At 51.4% G+C, this 12,541-nt stretch overlaps 1 protein-coding gene across 4 annotated transcripts in view; it reads right to left on the bottom strand.

Annotated features, from left to right (window-relative positions):
- Positions 1-11,958, bottom strand: part of klhl4 (kelch-like family member 4) — a 68,073-nt gene extending 56,115 nt beyond the window's left edge. For all 4 annotated transcript variants that reach the window (XR_001965185.2, XM_018733520.2, XM_018733523.2 and 1 more), the window contains exon 1: positions 11,767-11,958. The gene's annotated coding sequence lies outside the window, so the exon portion shown is untranslated. The remainder of the gene's footprint in view (positions 1-11,766) is intronic.
- Positions 11,959-12,541: the final 583 nt, after the last annotated feature.

The following is a 12,541-nucleotide window of genomic DNA, read 5'->3' as shown; positions in this document are numbered from 1 at the left end:
TCAATCGTATGGACAGGTTCAACACTGTACAGAGGTTAGTGTGCAGCATTGTAATTTTCCCTGGTAAAAGGCATCTGTCAAATAAATAAGTAATAATGCTGGGAGCTACATCAAGGGATGCTGGGAGCTTTCCAGGGTTCACAGTTAGCTTCTGGGGTGCAGGATAACATGGAGGCGGCGCAGGTGTTTGCTGAGTATTCATCAAATGAAATGTAAACATAAGACGGCTGCATTTTCAGGTGGGACCCGACAGCAACCCGAATGGAATGACCATAAACTGCAACTGACCGAGATAAGATCCCGTGTGCTCTTCAGCCCTTTTCGATCCAAGAACGCAGGGCCAAACCCTGGGCTGGGCTTTGCCTACAGACCACGCCAAGGATGATTTACAGGGATACCAGGACGATATGTGTTTAATCAGGTCCCCAGGCAATGGGGGGATGGGGTCGAGGGGAGATGGGAGGAGGAAGCTGAATTGGAGAAGGTCCTTCCCCATTTCCCTTTCATTACCTTTCCAATCTGTTTACCTTGAAAGTGACACTGGGCTCTGGGGGAGTGCGACACACAAGCTCTTGTGACGGCGTGCCAGCACAACGGCGCACCCAGCAACTTGTCCCGCTCTCGCGGGAGTCAAGGACACCATCTGGCCGGCTCGCCCATGAAACATGAGACGTCAGTGCAGACCTGAGCAAACCGCATTAGTGCCCAACAGCTGCCTCTTTGGGGGTCCGAGGCCACCCTCACCAGCTGCCCCACACCTCACGGCGGGGAAACGTCACTAATGGATAGTGATGCTCTTCACGTGAACTGCATGCCTATAAAGACCATACCGGAAATTAATTTGAGAGATTGTACTACCTCAAATGGAATTTATGTGAATTATTGGGGAATAAAACATGACAGGGTTATAATGAGGGCTTTCTTCACTCTGAAGCATAGCGTGCGGCCGGGGGTCTCAGGGCACGTTCATCACTTTTGTAGCTCGGCTGCTGCAAACCTTCATATTCTCCTCCAAGCTCCTCCGAGGGGGCTTCACGCTGGTGACGACTTCAAAGTAAGACTTGTGCAGAATGGAAGGGTGGTTTGTTCATTATTCATTCATTTTATCTGATGCTTTTCTCCAGCGTCACTGACAGTATTAAGCTACTTCAAGTGATTCACCCATTCATACAAATGCATAATTTTTACTGTACCAGTTCATGGTTTTACTGTACCAGTTCAAGGGTACTGCAGCGGGAGTGGAATTTGAATATAGGTCTTTCAAGGTCTAACCAACACGCCACCTGCTTCTCCAGAGCAGTTAAATTAACTTGCAATATGAAGGGTTGAACAAATATGGCATTTCACTGGTATTCACTAAAAACTCAGGTAGGTCTATGGGAAGAGGCTGGACGGAACCGAAAGCAGGCATTATAAAACCACACTTTACCACATTACTTGTACATTTCGGACAAGCACGTCTTGGTGGACTATTTTTCGTTTCTGTCCCTCCCTGTGCAGCAAAGGACAGCTATTGTAGTGAAATGTGAAAAAGTTCAATTTGACGGGGAGAAAGCTTTGGCAATTTATTTATTTTTTCGTTTGAAGCCATAGCAACCAATTTTCCAGTGGGTTCTCTGGTAGAGATTCCCTGCAGGAAGGTAAACACAGAATCTCAGAGCATTAGCTGGTTCCATGTTTATTTTCCAGGATTTATTATTCTGCATGAAAATACAATAACGGCACTGAAATGAAAGTCATTAAAGACTGTTATTATTTTTCATTTACTTGCAGTAATTATTTTTTTCCAAATGTCACTTAAACAGTTAATTATTTGACAGTTTACATGTTACTGCAGCTGAATATGTAATAAGGCAGCCGAGGCTAACTAATTGGCTCAAATGCAAAATTTCTTCTGGGATCTGAACAGGGAAGCTTAGCCTCCTTACCCTGGTTTACTACATCTTCGAGACTGAGGAGGATGTGTTACACTGGTGAGCAGCCTGGGCACACGGTTTATTGCTCTTCATATTTTGATTATATTGTGCTCTGATTTCGACACGTTCTTTGGTTATCGGTGCAGGTAAATGAGCTGAAGAGTCAGCGACTGGTTTCAGTCCAGGTCCCTCCCTCCCTCATCACAAATGAGGAGGACGGTCTTTCCCCCTTCAGTAATACAACGTTTCCTCATTGAGGTAAAGCCAGCTGTTAAAGCCATCCATCGGTCCATCCATCGGTCCATCCATCCATCCATCCATCCCTCCATCCATCCAGAGTCTATCGCAAAGGTGTAGGGTGTTAGGCAGGGCACACCCTGGATGGCACATCAGTCATTCACAGGGCAATTACAAACACACACATGCACACGCACACACACACACACACACACACACACACACACACAGGCAATTCATCTGAAACATATGTCGTTGGACAATGGGAGGAAACCAGAGCAGCTGGAGGAAACCCACGCGAACATGAGAACATCCAAACTACACACTGACTATGTCCAAATGAAGCCCATGTCCAAACCCACAAACCAGGAACTGCGAGGCACTGGCGCTACTCGCTGTGCCACCGTGCTGCTCCACTGAGTCCAGGTCTCCTTCATAGGGAAACAGCTGCTAAGAAAACCAGATGTTTACTGCGGTGAACCTGCCAGAGGTCAGCTGCAGAGAGGAGTTTTTCCAGTGTGAATCGCAGGACAGAAGTGAGGGGCAGCAAGGCTTCTGCTGCAGGGGGAATTAGGGGATGTTACACTAATCTGTGCCGCGTCGGCTCCTCCAGGCTCAATGTGTGTGTGAAATGTGTGCAGAATTGTGGGAAAACATCATTGACGGTGATTGAAACCTCCTCCGTTCGCCCTCCAACATCAGTGCGGACCGGCTTCTTAAATTATACATCTGTTCACAGCTATAAAGCTAAGTGCTCGCCCTCTCGCTCTCCGGCACACGCTGCTTTCTCACGGCCGAGCCCCCCCGCCCCCCGTCTTATCAGCTAATGACTTTGTTGGCCGAAAGGCTTCCAGTCCTTGTCCAAAAAGAGCCTCGCAGTGCATTCCCGTCACCTTGCGGAGAGCGCCGTCCCCGGACGACCCCAGTGTCAGCACCTCACGGATGAGCAAACAAATAAATAAGGAGCAGTGGGGCAGTAGGGGGCGCTGCTGGGACCCCACACAGCACCATGAGAGTCCGCTGCCTGTTGGCCTCACGGGGGTCAAAGGAACGTTTCGGGGCTCCGTGACACAGCACGCCAAATAGGAACCACGGCAACACAGGCCCCCTCACCCCGAGCGAACAAGGCCTACGGGTGATGAGCGAGTCAAAGGCCCCCCCACCGGGGGAAGTTGCCGTGGTTTCGGTGGATGCGAAAAGTAGCTTTGAGTGGCAGCAATATTTTCAGCAGCCCGGTTGTGCGGACCAGTCATTACGGGCTTCGTCCGAGCTGCGGGGTCGGGGGGGATGGCATCAATAATATTCATCAGAGTCGCACACCAATGCCGGGGGGACTAATTATGTTTGTTTGTTTGTACATGGACTTGCTTGTCGTTGGGCGTCGAGTGTCTCGCAGGAATGCCGAACGAGAGAATACATGGGCAGGACATACCGTGGTACCCCTTCTTTTACCCTCCCTGTATGTGCTGTGCTCTCTAACCTGTGTGTGTGTGTGTGTGTGTGTGTGTGTGTGAGACAGGGGATCGATGGCCGACAGCCGTCACCTTGCTGCTGCCCACCCCGCCCCCAGGAGGCGCCAGAGAAAATCGCACCCCCACAAACGGCGACGCCGCGTCCCTCGTTCTGTCCTCCAGTGGGCGCCGTCTCTGCTGCATTCAAGACGAGTACGAGCGGCGACTCGGTGTGTGTGTCGGAATGAGTGAGTGCGGCAGCTCCGCTCTCCTCATTTTCCAGTTAGCATTCAGGTGAAAGCAGGAGGGCGTAGGGACTGGAACCAATCTACTAATGATAAATATGCAACACATTTGTAATGCTCACAGGCCCCCGAAACCCCCTCCATGGAACAGATGTTTGTCTGTCACCGCGGGCGACCGGGTGCGGCGAGGTGTGAACGCGGCTCCCGTGCTGCCTTTTGACAGCAGACTCGAAGCACACGTACCCTCCAGCGGCAAGAGCGCGTCGTATCTGTCGTGCGGAGACGCGGGCTGCTTGGCCTGTCTTCACCTGTAGAAGGCGCCCTTTCGCCAGTGCGCTGCCGCTGAGAGCGACGACCTTGACCGCGGTGCCTCCTCCCTCCCCAGGCGGCGCTCGGGGCCTCCAGGGGACGTGGGACGAAGCGCACATTCGCAGAAAAACGGCTTTTCTCCATGCGTATAATCTGGCGGAACTCGCGCACAAAAGTCTTTAATTAAGGTCACCGGGTTCCGTCTGGGAACGCTGTGATAGCAGCCATGCAAATTTTTACCGTGGTAATTATTTCCAGCCTGAAATAGATAGCAGGTGTGAAGGGCTTGGAAGCGAACCAAGTAAACGAACAAACACTCTTGGTTTCTCAGTTCGTCCTCGTATGGAAGGGAAAACGGACCCGCCGAGAGCGCGGGGAGTTCGAGGAAGGTGAACAGCTGCGAGACCCAGGATCGCAGAGCGGTAAAAAAAACTGCCCAGGCCAAACATCCCTCATGGTCTGGTGTTAAAATGAAAAAAAGCAGAAAAGCAAAATTAATGGCAGTTTAATTCCCTTGCTTGTAGCTCTATTGAATTTTTATGTGTCACTAATTTATGAGCAATAGTGCATTTTCTGAGTTTGCACAGAAACGTCACGCAGACGTTAAGACGCAGCGCCGGTGCCTGGAGAAACGCAACACACCGTCGCACTGTGACTCCGAAGCCGCTGACGCTCCAAGAGTGACCGCGCTGCTAGGCCCTGCGCGTCACGACGCCTCCGGTGCCCCCAGCGGCTCGTCGTGACGCTCGGCCGCCTGCCAGCCGTGCGCCACCTTTGCAGCCGGTCTGGGCGAGGGGACCGCGGCAGCGGGTACGAGCTGCTCGCGTGAAGGGAGAGACGATCTGCACCGCACTCGCCGGACGGCTGTGAAGATGGGTGTGCCGCCTTTGCGCACCTGCAGCGTGACCTCGTTTTCGTTACATTTACTTTTCTCCAAAGTGACTTACGCTGATTTACCCATTTATACAGCAGGCTTGTTTTTACTGTATTGATTCATGGTGAGTTCCTTGATCAAGGTCGCCACAGCAGGAGGTGAGGTCCAAACCTAGAGGTGGCGACTCGTGATGTTCTAGTGTGGCTCTCCATCCCGACAGCGCTGAGGCTCCTTCCAGGGAAAGCTGATAAATATTTGATTGACCCTGTGGTGGAAGAGGCTGTTGTCGCAGCAGGACGATCAGCGATCGGTACCCAAACGGCAGGCTGCCATCGACTGCGGCGCTCGCTTTCTTTCCTGTCGCCTGTCTCTCCGTCGCTCCCCGACACTCTTTCCGGCACTTTCCACAAGGTATATTTCCCTCAACTGTCATACTTGCACTTACTCATTTCTCTCATTTGACTCTTTCCTCCAAAGTGACAAACAAGTCAGAGTAAAGAAAAGGTCACAAACAACAAAGAGCTTTCGACACAAACACTGCACAATTCATACACAGTTTGTGTGTCTCACACCACCATGTTGCTGGTTCACATCCCTCCAGTAGCTCCTATAGGAGTAACATTCAAATAGCAAATACGTAGATAATCACAGCAGATGGTGTTGGACTCAGTGAATCTGTCTGGAGATCAGGAGAGAAGTGGCTCTCAAAGACGGTTTGAGACCCTTCTTCAATGTGGGAGGGATTCAGCAGCTCTGAGGGACACAGGGAGCTCATTCCACCACATCAGGGTCAGACTGAGAACCCAGAGACTGTTGATGTTGGACCCCTCAAAGCTGCGAGAGGTGGAGGAGCTCAGCTCTCTTGCTGGGGGGAGGACAGTGATCAGGTCCTATAGGTAGTAGGGTTCAGGCTCCTTAACCGCCTTTTTGGCCATTACCAGAGTGACCAGTGTTTTTTCAGTGCCATTCATTTTTGCTCTGGTTGTTCCAGGTTCACTATTGAGGGAAATTATTGCGTTTCCATGCAGGGAATTTTAGCTGCAACTTCCTCGACACCTTGAGGGCAACTCCACACACACACACACACACACACACACACACACACACACACACACACACCAGCTCGCAACATATAACTCCCCATTATTCATGTGTGAATATGAGTTTCTGTGTGTGGAATCATGGCAGCTCCTGACAGCACACCACTGGTGTGATGTAGGACATGTTGTCCCGGCACCGTGTCTCACTCTGCTCCGCGTGTTTCTGTTTGGTGGCGACCTAAATATTGACACCTGCGCATGGGAGCGTCTCTCGGCAACCGGGGTCCACATCCCTGGCGCCGAGCACAGCGCCGCCCCTCCGCACGCAGAGACATGGATCAGTTTCGGGGGTCTGTGTGCAAGAGAGGTGTTGTGTGACCGCGAGCGTTGCCATATTAGCACAGTGCACGCCACACACCACACACACCACATGCCACCAAAGTTGCCTTCTGAAAGCCAGTAGCTCCAGCAACTGAAATGTAACCATTCAGAGGACCTTGCGTCTGGGCTGTGCGAAATACCTCCTCTGTCCAGGGTAAACGCTGGAGTAAAGATCACTTCAGGTGGGACACGCAGGAAGCCAGTGCAGTCAGGTCAATATTTAATGAGACCTTTAAAAAGAAAAAAGTGTGTAACCTTTTCAGTATTCCAGTGTCAGAAGGGGCCGGAAACTCCAGAGGACGTAAACGGTGGGAATTTTAATCAACGCTGAGATGCGGCGGCGGGGAATTCGAAGTCCTGCTGTGGTCCAGCGCAGCGCACTCAAAGGCCCCGATGGGGGCGCTATGCTCATTTCGGAGGGGTCCGACGCCTGGGGCTTCGGCTCGGAAGGTGAGCAGCAGAGCCTTTCGGACCCGGGTCCTGTGAGGCCACGGCGACTCCCCCGCCTCCTTCCAGAACCCATCCAACAGCCGAAAACAGCCCCCCCCGCATGAGAAATGTAGAGACAGGGTGTGGGGGTGGCGGGCTAGAAACATAAGGGCCTCCCTGAAACAAAAGGGATGAAATATGGTGGCGACTCGTTTGTTTACCGCAGTGATTTAAAGGGGCTTTCAAGGAAGGAATGTAAATATGGTAAAGAGCGCTTGAGATCCGCGCTCGGCTGCCGGTTCCTCCCTGGGACTCCTCCGGTTCTGATGCGCTCAGTTCTTTTGGCTTTTTTCTTATTGTACAGTTTCTTTCACTGAGAGCAGTGTAAACGGTGTCAGAGCTTTTCGGGAAACGGCAAATGTAATTACACCGTTTTGTTATGATAACTTTCCCTGCAATCTTTTCATATGAATATTGAGAAGTATGATGACAGTGAGAATCTCCTTTCTCGGGATTATTCACATCCATATTTGACAAATGCAGTGATGCACATCTGTCCCATCTGGGCACCTTCTGCAGACAGTGTGATCATGTGAGAACGAAAAAGAGAACATAGAGTAAAATCAGGGTAAAGAATCGCATTATTTCAGGGAATGAATCCCTGCCCCCTACTGTATGTTTCCATTTAGTCTTCGTGAAGTCCAGCAATGACACGTGATCCACAGTGAAATGGACCGCGTTCTGGTGCAGCGGTTCCGGTACCGGCGGTCCATGTGGTCTCCTGGGGATTGAATCCAAACGTTTTGGCACTTTCAGGCGATGAAAAGCGATGCAGTCGGTGGTGGCGAAGGACACCTGTTCACACAGGTTTCTCGGACCCAGGGGGCCCGACGAGTCAATAATGCACCGTACGCTGCGCGGTCACACACACACCTTCCTGTGGGGTCACTGTCGACTTTCGCACATCAACAGGAACGCATGTAAATACTCCGACCTGCGGCAATAAAGGTTCACATTTTAAATTGCTGACCAGAGTGACCAGAGTGATTGCAGTGACCTTTATTTATTTGAACAACCTTTATCTCCAAAGTAACCCTGAGCGTGAGGTCGGCTGCGCTCAGCACTTGTAAACGAAAGCCTTCACATATCGCTTTGCAATCCCAGCTGAACTCCAGGACGACGACGGCGTTTTGTCCACTTTCGTTTCCCTCGGGGCTCTCGCCGGTTCAAGGGCGCCGTGTTTCGGACGCGTGACGTGACGCGACGCAAATGTGCGTGACAAACCACCGAGAGCCAAACAAGATGAATAAGTAAAGAGAAAGGGTGCGTGGGCCTGCGGTCGGTGCGCTGCAGTGCGGTGCGTCCCGTTCTGCTCGGGTGCGAGGAGCTCCGTGAAAATCGGGAGCTTCAAAGAGCGAGAAAATGGGGGGAGGATGGACAGCCGAAAATACCCTGCATCCGCAGCACAACAAAGCAGTGTGTGAGCGGACTTACCCCTAGAGTCCTGGTGAGAAGCAGGGAAACTTCCAGAAAAGTGCACTTCCCACAATGAAAGGCAAGTTGTAAAAAGTGCTGTAACCAAGACAACCGAGAGAACCTCGCGGCGTAAATCACATTTATACAAGAGGACGCAGCAGAAAAAAGTGTAAAAAGTGTCCATGTCTCCAGGCAGCCCTGTTCTTCTCTGGCACCACGGTGGATACACACTCACCCTGAGTGCTATGACACTGCTGTACCGCGGTACATGAGCAGGAGTTTATCCGATATTCGACATTAACTGCACCGCTCTGAAACGCAAATGCAAAGCAGACACTTTGAAACAGGAGCGTTTCGACGACACATTTAGTTAACCTGCGGTGGGACCGTGTCTCCCGACTCGAGACGGCATTCGCCAAAGCGTGAGGGGTAAAACACGACGGAAGCGGCCATGCGCCCGGTGGCTTCTCTCTAAATGTTTTCTTAGCTACACCCAGCGCCACGTACTGTATGGGTTCAGTTGCTGTTGGGCGTCACGGTAACAGGTGTGGAAATAAGGGTGCGGGGTGTGTCCCTCCTTCCCACCGTGTCCACAGCGTCTTCACCGTACATGAGAGGAGGGCAGTAACACCGGATAGCTGGTTAGAGCTAGTGCCTTTGGACCACAAGGTCGCTGGTTTCAGTCCCACCTCTTTTCCGCTTTGAAATCTCTGTTCTTTCAGCCTTCCTAGGTATGGAAGACAATGAAATGTACCGTCATGGAGCGAAAAAGTAACTCTCAGTGGCTGGTGGCGCCACCTTTAGCTGCTGTGACTGCAACTACAACTCTCCCTCTAATTGTTGACCACGGTCTGACGTCACTGGAGGAGTTTTGACCTTGTCTCTGGCATTCAGAACAGCTTTAGCTCAGCAGTATTTGATGCTCTACTGTCTATTGTATCACAGAGACATCTGACGAGCTAAGAGCTAAAATGCAGATGAATAATTTTGTGGTGTGACTGCAGTTAAGCAGCACAAAGCATCTGGGGTCTGAGCTCTGAAAGGTGCGAAGGATCTCTTCCCTTCATCGGTACCGACGCAGCAAACGGTTTCTCGCAGGGGTGCGGAGCAGAGATTTCTCCAGCTTTCCGTATTTCAGACAAAGGTGTCTGGTGCAGAACGGGAGCAAATGGCGAACGTGTGAAATGCGGCGCGGCGTCGGCACTCGCCGTCTCCCTGTGCTGCACTGCGGTCTTTGAGGCCCCGCTTCACTCCTCCGCCGTGCTTCTTGGACGTAAAGAGCGGTATTATATCCGGAAAATTCCTCAAATAAAGTTGCGCGGAGCTCATGGTTTATGTGCTGATGCCTCGCTGGCAGAGAGTCGCTATCAGCCGAGACGGATTTCAAAGGATCAGCAGCAGTCTGAAGGCAAATCTCTCCATCGCTCATAAGCTGGAGGAACATGAAGATGCGTTGGGCCGTGTGGCGGGGAGGGGGCTGCGTGTTCTCCTATTTAGAGGCGTCAGCTGAGTCCATATTTCCTTTAATCCAACTGCAGCGGGTGCCAGGGTGTCCTGTCCTCGTGGCACCGCTGGCGTTCATTAAACTGCGCCGATGACCGTTTCAAATATGGAAGCGGCTGCAGTTCAACACGACTCCATGTAAAATGAGTCACTCAAGTTTACGGGCTCATATTTGAACCAGGCAGCTGAGTGATGGACTGGTGTCCCCAGGGCGTACCCTCCTTGGCCTTGTGCCCTGTGCTTCCAGGACAGGCTCCGAACCACCGCGACCCAGACTTGGACAAGCAGTTAGTGGCGGTGATGAAGTGACCGCTGGACAGACACACGATGTCGTCCTTCAACGAACGGTGAACGGAAAGGCGTTTCAGTGCCCTGTTGACCGAGGGACGGACGGGCGGGCGTCTCGCCACCATTATGGCAACCCCCCGTATCTGTGCTCGTGTGCTCACACCTCTGGACTGGTCTCCTCACCGTGGTCATACGTTGTGAGCGATGAGCACAGCTGCGTCCGGTACAGCTCCGCCACGAAGTCGCATGTTGCCACGCAGATGTGAGCTGAGGAAAACGGGCCACGAAGACTAGAAACATTGCTGAAGGATCGCGTTCTGCCATCAAATTTTGATCGATGACTCATCACGCTCACGTTCGAGCAGCTTTGCCCGCCACCGTGTGCGGCCATGAGCCGGTGCTACAGAAGGCAGAGGAGCGAGAGAAGAGCGTTAGGTGTGTTCCAGGCGAGTTCAGGGTGCGTTCAGAGCTCCAGGTCTGGTCCCTGAACACTCCCGCATGTCCTACTGTGAGAAGAGTTGTACAAAACGCATCCTGCAGCTGGGGCTGCAAATTGTCACGTTTCCTTGAGCGGCGGGTAGCGTCGGAGGAACTTGTGAGGGCGGCGTCGCGTTCTGAGAGACTCCCTTCCTTCCCGAAAGAAGATTACGTTCCCGTCTTTCATCTCGGTCCAAACAAATTATTTTCAGGCGAGGAAGCCGTCCACAGGCTGCTCACCCGTCATCACCGACAGCTCATCGGGTGTAAAACCACAGCGAGGGAGGATTACCATTAAGAGCAAAGTGCTGCGGAGCACCTCCCAGTCGACTTCGACTCACGGCGTCAACCTGGGCGGTTCTCACACTACGGCAGGTGAAGGAACACATTTTACCACTGCCGTGTCCTTGGATTCGAACCCACGCCCTTGTGTATTTGTTGGGTTCCATTTATAAGGTGTTGCTGGAGTTCAGCCCAAGTTTCCCCACTGAATGAACCATACGTTATTACTTATGGGGTAAAACAAACTTCCTGAACTTAAGCCTTTTCAAGACCCAACTTCACTTTACTCTTTACTGCGTTTGCACAGTAAAAACACAGTGGCAGCTCCAAGACCACAGCCGTACGGAGCAGTGGCACGCAGAAGAATAAAAACACAGCAACACTCCGAATCAGGTTGTGTATGTCCCATCCTGCAGACATGGGAATCGGGTAAATGTAATTCAGCTAATTTTTTTAACCAAAACTTAGGCAAAAAATTCTAAAAGTACAACAGTAAGAAACCAGACAGAAGTTTGAAATTAGGTGTGAAATTAGCGTAATTATAAATCGTTGAATAATGACATGGATTAGCAGGGTAATGCACCGGGGACCCTTGACGTTCAGCATTTATAGCTCACTGTCTGTTCCCTGAAACCGCTGTGATACATCGAAAGTGATCGTGGTAAAAATGATGTTGAGTGACGTCATTTAAGAAAAAGGAGAATTTTTCAGTCGCCTGGAAATGTAGTTCTTTCCTTCTTTTTTTTTTAATTAATTCCAGTCTTTCCATACTTTTAAAAGCTCTTCCCAGATCTGTTCCCCATTGGTCCGAAACAGAGTCACCGGTGAACGTGCTTCGGGAACAAGGTTGACACTCACCTGTCCGGTTAGAGAACCTCTTCCACTCTGTGCTCCATCGATGGTCAACGATGTCCAATGTCTGTTGACCGCTGGTCACTGTGGGTCTGGACTCCGGCTTTTTTCCGTTATACCTGCAAACAACTTGTTTCGCTTATGCTCCCTCTCGCACCCGGCCTGCTGCGCGACATTCGCATCGGAGCAGGGAGAACAAGGGAGAATTTTCTACTTTCCTCTTGGAGAGGAAATGCCAGATAAGAGCTTTCCGTTCTACAAGCGTGGACAATAAGAGAGAAACGGCGAGGACAAGAGGCCACATCCTGTGTTCCCAGCGTTCCGTTCCGTCAGCGTTCCACTCTGGTCTCCGCGCGTCTCCAAAGGCACCAGAGCTCTTCCCTCTGCTGAAGGATGTCAGAAACATTCCTCGTGGATATGGGAATTTCACAATGAAATGTGTGTTTTTTTCCCCTCCATTTTTTTATTCAAGTTTCAGAATTACCAGCACCGCTTCTGGCTGCGTGTCATTCGGCTCCGTACGTTTCCGTCCTCCGAGTAAACAGGCCCTCGTAGCACAAAATGCTGCCCTTTGAGCTCCACTCCACAAAGGAAATGTGCAAGAGGCGCAGAAGGATGGAAGAAGTACTCATTTTAGGGGAGATTCAAAGTTCACGGACACGTTTCAACCGCTCAGCAGATCCTGAAGGCCTGCTGGAACCCAGTCTCTTTGTGCTGCAGGTGAGGTCACGGCGCCCCTCGGTGGACACTTTATGTACTGCATGTAAGCCAACCTCCAGTA

This window comes from Scleropages formosus, chromosome 13, assembly GCF_900964775.1.
Source record: "Scleropages formosus chromosome 13, fSclFor1.1, whole genome shotgun sequence".
Taxonomy (NCBI): Eukaryota; Metazoa; Chordata; class Actinopteri; order Osteoglossiformes; family Osteoglossidae; genus Scleropages; species Scleropages formosus.
This window is presented reverse-complemented; position numbering and strand designations above follow the sequence as displayed.